This window comes from Echinops telfairi, unplaced genomic scaffold, assembly GCF_000313985.2.
Source record: "Echinops telfairi isolate 266 unplaced genomic scaffold, ASM31398v2 ScPeMD7_443;HRSCAF=831, whole genome shotgun sequence".
Lineage (NCBI taxonomy): Eukaryota > Metazoa > Chordata > Mammalia > Afrosoricida > Tenrecidae > Echinops > Echinops telfairi.
Window position 1 is genome coordinate 65,653,107 of NW_022104341.1, and position 6,597 is coordinate 65,659,703.

At 39.5% G+C, this 6,597-nt stretch overlaps 1 non-coding gene across 1 annotated transcript; it reads right to left on the reverse strand.

The window, feature by feature from the left end:
* Positions 1-1,767: 1,767 nt before the first annotated feature.
* LOC115870194 lies at positions 1,768-1,871 on the reverse strand. Its single transcript, XR_004046567.1, has one exon. It is a non-coding gene; the product is annotated as a U6 spliceosomal RNA (small nuclear RNA).
* Between the last annotated feature and the right edge of the window lie 4,726 nt (positions 1,872-6,597).

Sequence of the window (6,597 nt, forward strand, 5' to 3'; positions counted from 1 at the left end):
TGTATGATATGAGAATTATATGCCAATAAATTGTTGAAAAGATTACAACTTGGAATACATGAACTATGAATTCAGGAAAATTAGAAGTAAACTCATAAAGATCAATATCCTATGCATTAATGAGCTTGAATGAACTGGCATTAGCCATTTTTAATCAGGCAATCATATGGTTTACTATGCTGAGAAAGACAAATTCAAAGGAATAGTATTGCATTAGTCAACAAAAAGGATATTTCAAAATATATCTTGAAGTACAATGCTATTTGTGATAGGATAATATCTATCCACATCTAAGGAAATCCAGTCAATACAACTATTATTAAAATTTATGCACCCACCACTAAAATTAATAATGAAAAAAATGAAGAATTCTACAATGTTACCAGTCTGAAATTGATCAAATATGCAATCAAGTTGAATTTGATTATCATTGGTGATTGGAATGAAAAGTTGGAAACAAAGATGAAATAATAGTAGTTGAAAAATATGTCTTTGGCAATAGAAAGGAAGCTCAAAATATAATGACAGAATTTTGCAAGACCAATTTCTTCATCATAAACATGTTTATTCAACAACATAAACAACAACTACACATGGGAACTTTAGCAGATGGAATACATAGAAATCAAATTGACTACATCTGTGTGAAGAGGCAATGGAGGCACTCAATATGATGAAAAGAAAACCGGAGGCTGACTGTGGAGCTGACCTTTGCTCACAATTGCCCATTATCAGTTCAGGTCAAAGTGGAAGAAAATGGAAAGAAGGCCACAAGAGCTCAAATACTACCTTAAGCATATTCGACCTAATTTTCAAGAACATCTCAAGAAGAGATTTAGTTCACTCTACATGGATGAGAGAAGACCTGACATGTTGTAGGATGAAACTGAGAATATCATACATGAAGAAAACAGAAGGTAATTAAAAAGACAGGCAGGAAGGAAAAGGCCAACAGGAATGTTTCAAAAGACTCTGACACTTGTTCCAGAGTCTAGAATGGCTGAAGCAAATTGAAGAAATGATGAAGTTCAAGAATTAAGCAGAAATTTTCAAAAGGCAACATAAGACCTAATGAAGCATTGTAAGGAAATGTGCAAAGACCTAGAGCAGCGGTCCTCAACTTGTGGGTAGCAACCCTTTGGGGGTCAAACGACTCTTTCACAGGGGTTTCCCGAATAACAGTAGCAAAGTTAGTTATGAAGTAGCAACAAAAATAATTTTATGTTTGGGGGGGTGACCATAACATGAGGAACTGTATTAAAGGGTCACGGCATTAAGAAGGTTGAGAACCCCTGACCTACAGTGAATAGGCCCCAAAATGTGGTAGTTACATAATCTGGTGTCAATTTGGGACTTGAGAGGATTAAGAGTGAAGGGGTGGAGTCTAGTCCATCAATTGGGCTATAGCCAATGAGGCCCCTGTGTGGGCTTGGCCTTTTCCTGAGAATTCTGGGAACTCTAGATTTTCCTCCTAGGAAATGGGAGACATTTCTCTCTCTCTGCTCACTCCCTTGAGGACACTCTGCTGACAAGACACATGATACTGCACTCTGGGAGCTGGAGAAGTCACATGGACCTACCCTGATGCAACCAGACCTCTGAAGCCAGAGAAGCCATGTAGAGACACCTGCCAGTGCTGAGATGCTATATTTAGTGAGTCTGAAGAGGACTTTATAGATTGGTATTGGACATATGGGCTAATATTGAACTTATGGGTTGGACTGGACTGGGTTGAGATGCTTTCTTTTATTTTTATTTTACAAAAATAAAAATATGGAATGCTTCATGAATTAGCATGTCATCCATGCGCAGGGGCCATGCTAATCTTCTCTGTATTGTTCCAATGAGATGCTTTCTTAATGTACAATTACCCTTTACATAAAATTCTCTCTTATACACATTTGAGTTTCTATGGATTTGTTTCTACTTTACTCAGAATAACACACAAAAGAAGCACATATTCAGCATATAACAAGTTGAAAGAACTGAGGACAAACATCAAGCCTCAGGTTGCAATATTAAAAGATTCTATGGGCAAAATATTGAATGATGAAGGAAGCATCAAAAGAAGTTGGAAGGATACACAGGGTCCCTATATCAAAAAGAACTAGTTAATATTCAACCATTTCAAGAGATATATACTCAAGAATGGAACTGAAGGTAGTCCAAGCTTCTCTGAAGGCATTAATGGAAAACAGGGCTCTAATGATTGATGGAATCCCAATTGAAATATTTCAATAGGTTAGTGAAGCCCTGGTAGCATTCATCTAGGCTAAGACATTTGGAAGACAGCTACCTGGCCAACAGACTGAAAAAAATATGTATATTTGTACCTATTCCAAAGAAAGGTGACCCTACAGAATGTGGAAATTATCAAGCAATGTCATTAATACCAGGATGCTTTTTTGACCTCTGCCTCATGGTAGATTTTCCTCTTAGGCTAGCTGGAGGTCAGATGTGGCTACACAGTTTACTGCTGTTGTTTTTTTTCTGGAAAGGACTTGGGAAGTTAAAATTTAGATTCTTTTCCTTGGTTGCTATCTTTGATTATTCCTATCTGAAATGGTGTAAATGAACATGATTAGTGAACATTTTGAGGTCAGGGTGCAAAATCTCTCCTTGAACTTCTCTGAGACCATGTCAAAATGGCTGACAGAAGGCCCTGGATTGATGTAATCAGAGGCCTAAGGTCATATTCAGTATCAATGGAATAGTTTAGATAAGGATTAAGATAAGCCTAGATAAGAATAGAATTGGACTGTTTTAAGAATTGAGTTTAGAATCAGGTTGTACTAGATTTATACTGGGTGGGTTTTTTTTGCCTACAGTTATTGATATAATGTGTGATATAAATGGTTATTGGGAAGTAAAAATAGAGTTTGTAAGCCTACTTGCCTTCAACCATTAAACTGGATCTTTACGTGGGTATAGGACAAACCTGCAAAGAAGACTAAAAAGAGAAGCCCCACTCAGTGCTCAGGACATTTGCATTTGAAGATACTTTCCCAGGGGATTGTTGAAAGACTGAAGAAGGAAAAAGAAATACTTTGTCTTTTTGAAATTGGAACTAGTGGTTTGTGCCTAAAGCTGGAAAAATTTGGAGCCGTGAAGGAACTTTCCTCTCTAGGACTGAACTTTAAAGGGAGCCTGTGGGCTGCCTGAAAAGCATGCTAAATGACCAGTTGTTTAGTGGTAAGGGAAAAGCAGCAAAAGAGAGATGAGTTGATCCACTGACACCAGTGGATCTGTTTCACAGGGATTAGAAGAGAAGATGAGAGCAGGTTGGCTGGTCTGAATGAAATTCATGATATAGCGCAAGGGGGCTAGAGTTGTTGAGAATTTGTGCCAGAGCCCCTGGTTGAAATGCAAGTCAACCAATGGGAACCCTGGTGAAGCTAAGTGAGGTGGCCCACACTGAGTTGACCAGAACCTGACCAGATGAAGATAAGAGTTTTTAGCCTGTCAATTGGTGCATATTGCTGCTAACTTCATGGATATCCTGTCCTGATTTGACTTTGCTTATGGATGCAGACTCACAGGTTCCCAACTGGAACAAAGTTTCTTCATATCAAAGAACATGCCTGTCTTCTCAGAGAACTGGGTTGATAATTGGGACATATAGAAATTGGACACCCAAAATTGGGGGGATAAAGGTATGAAGTGGCTGACTTACAAACTTTCATAGGTGGGGGAACATATGCATAGGATTATGGGATTATGATGTAGGTATTCACATAGCTGCCATTATTAGGCATAGAATATTTTTGTTTTGTTCACTTATAGAATATCATATTTAAATGAGGCTGGCACATTTTGAGTTGTATGCATTTTAGTTTTATCCTGTTAGTTACAAATTTTACTTTATTATTGTTTTGTTTAAAAAATTATGTATGGCTAGAGTGGTGTAAAGGTGTCAACTTGACAAGGGGTGGTCTGTGGTGGTTAAATAATCTCATGTCAACTTCAGGTTATTAAGAGTGAAGAGATGGAGTTTAGCCTGTCAATCAGGTCACAGACTGATGATGCTTTCTGCTGGGCATAACCTTCTCATCAGGGTACTGGGAACTTCCTCTTGTTCTCTCTGGGGGGAGGGGGGACACACACTCTCTCTCTGCTTCACCTTCCTTTTGAGAAGCCACAAGAGACCCTCCCCAGCGCTGAGATGCTTCCACTGCCACTGGATCCATGAGACTTTTCACCCACCAGTATGTGATCTTCCCGAATTCCTGCATTGCATGTGTTGTGTGAGTCTGAAGAGGAATTTATAGACCAGAATCAGACATATGGGCTAATATCGAACTTATGGACTTGATCTGGACTGGCTGGGATGTTCTTCTCAAAATCCAATTGCTTTATGATATAATGCTCTCTCTTACACATATATGAGTGTCCCTGGATTTGTTTCTCTAGTCAACCCAGACTAACACAATATGACATACAAATAAAATGCTGGTGAAGACCATCCAAGAGCATTTGCAGAAGTGCATTGACAAGGAGCTGAAAAAATTCTGGGCAACATTTTGTTCTGTTGTATATAGGGTCACTGTCAGTGGTCTCTAACTGGATGGCATCTAGAAACATCATAAGAAGGGTAGCTGGGAACTTTTTGGTCCTAGATAGCCTTACTCATATGTTTGGATTTCCCTAGGTCAAAAGGGGAAAGTGAACCACGTCTCCAGCATGAAAATATTTTCCAAACCTCTTCTTTTGTCTTACTTGCTCTGATGACTAGAGTTTATGTCAACTAGATACTCCTGGTGAATGTAGTGGCAGAGCCCAACCTATCAATCATATTTCAGTTTGATGACATTTCCTTGAGAGGTCACCTTTGGCATAAATGAGAGAACCATAGCAGAGCTGAGTACTCATCACCTTCTACTGGATCTGCATCCTGTGTCTGGTTTGTCAATCTCCTGTTCTATTGTCCATTGATCCCAAGAGCATTAAACAGACTGAAGACTCCTCACTCATTTGGTCAACCTTGAGTTCATTTACTTCTACATCCAAACCTATTTATTCAAACAAAAACTTCTCAGGAGAGAGACACAAAGTTTTTACTCTTCCTTATGTTCTGTTTGGTTCAGTAGAGTACCATGCGTATAATAAATAGGGTGTTTAATGAATGCTGGTTGAATTAGAGTGACATGAAATTACAGGATACTAAGTTGAAAAGTCTTTTGAAAACATAGATTTAAAAAATCATTTCCTATTTTTTCTTCCCACATAATCAAAAGAAAAAAATTTTTTTCATGTTCAGATCATTGTAAGAAAAAAATTTTTTTGGCTCATACAACTCTTATCACAATCCATACATACATTGATTGTGTAAAGCACATTGTACATTCATTGCCTGCATCATTCTGAAAACATTTGCTCTCCACCTAAGCCCCTGGCATCAGGTCCTCATTTTTTCCCCTCCCTCCCCGCTCCCTCCTCCCTCATGGACCCTTGATAATTTATAAATTATTATTTTGTCATATCTTGCACTGTCCGACGTCTCCCTTCACCCACTTTTCTGTTGTCCATCCCCCAGGGAGGAGGTCACATATAGATCCTTGTAATTGGGTTTCCCCTTTCCAACCCACCCTCCCTCTACCCTCCCAGTATCGCCACTCACACTACAGGTCCTGAAGGGATCATCCCTCCTGGATTCCCTGTGTTTCCAGTTCCTACTTGTACCAGTGTACAAGTCTAGCAGACTTGCAAGGTAGAATTCGGATCATGATAGTGGGAGTGGGGGGCTGGGGAGGAAGCATTTAGGAACTAGAGGAAAGTTGTATTTTTCATCATTGCTACATCACACCCTGACTGGCTCGTCCACTACCCAAGACCCTTCTGTAAGGGGATGTCCAGTGTCCTACAAATGGGCTTTGTGTCTCCACTCCACACTCCCCTCCTCATTCACTATGGTAAGATTTTTTGTTCTGATGATTGCCTGATCCCTGATCCCTTCAACACCTTGTGATCGCACAGGCTGGTGTGCTTCTTCCATGTGGGCTTTGTTGCCGCTTGTTTACCTTCAAGCCTTTGATGGCCGCTTGTTTACCTTCAAGCCTTTAAGATCCCAGGTGCTATATCTTTTGATAGCCGGGCACCATCAGCTTTCTTCACCACATTTACCTATTCACCCGCTTTGTCTTCAGCGGTTGTGTCAGGAAGGTGAGCTTCATAGAATGCCAATTTAATAGAAGAAAGTATTCTTGCATTGAGGGAGCACTTGAGTGGAGGCCCATTGTCCTTCTGCTACCTTAATACTAAACTTATAAATATATGAACATAGATCTATTTCCCCATCCTCATATATAAATGTATTTGCATATGTACATGTCTTTATCTAGACCTCTATAAATGCCCTTTGCCTCCCAGTTCTTTCCTCTATTTCCTTTTACTTTCCTCCTGTCCCACTATCATGCTCAGTCCCCACCAGGGTTTCAGCAATTCCTCTTGGTTACATTACCCTTGATCATGCCCTACCAGGTCTCCCACACCCTCCTCACCACCGATTTTTTAAGGGATGCTTTGAATTACTATTGTTAATTTATGAATCACTATTGCTAATTTACATTTAATAACAACCCCATCAAAAATATTTAATCC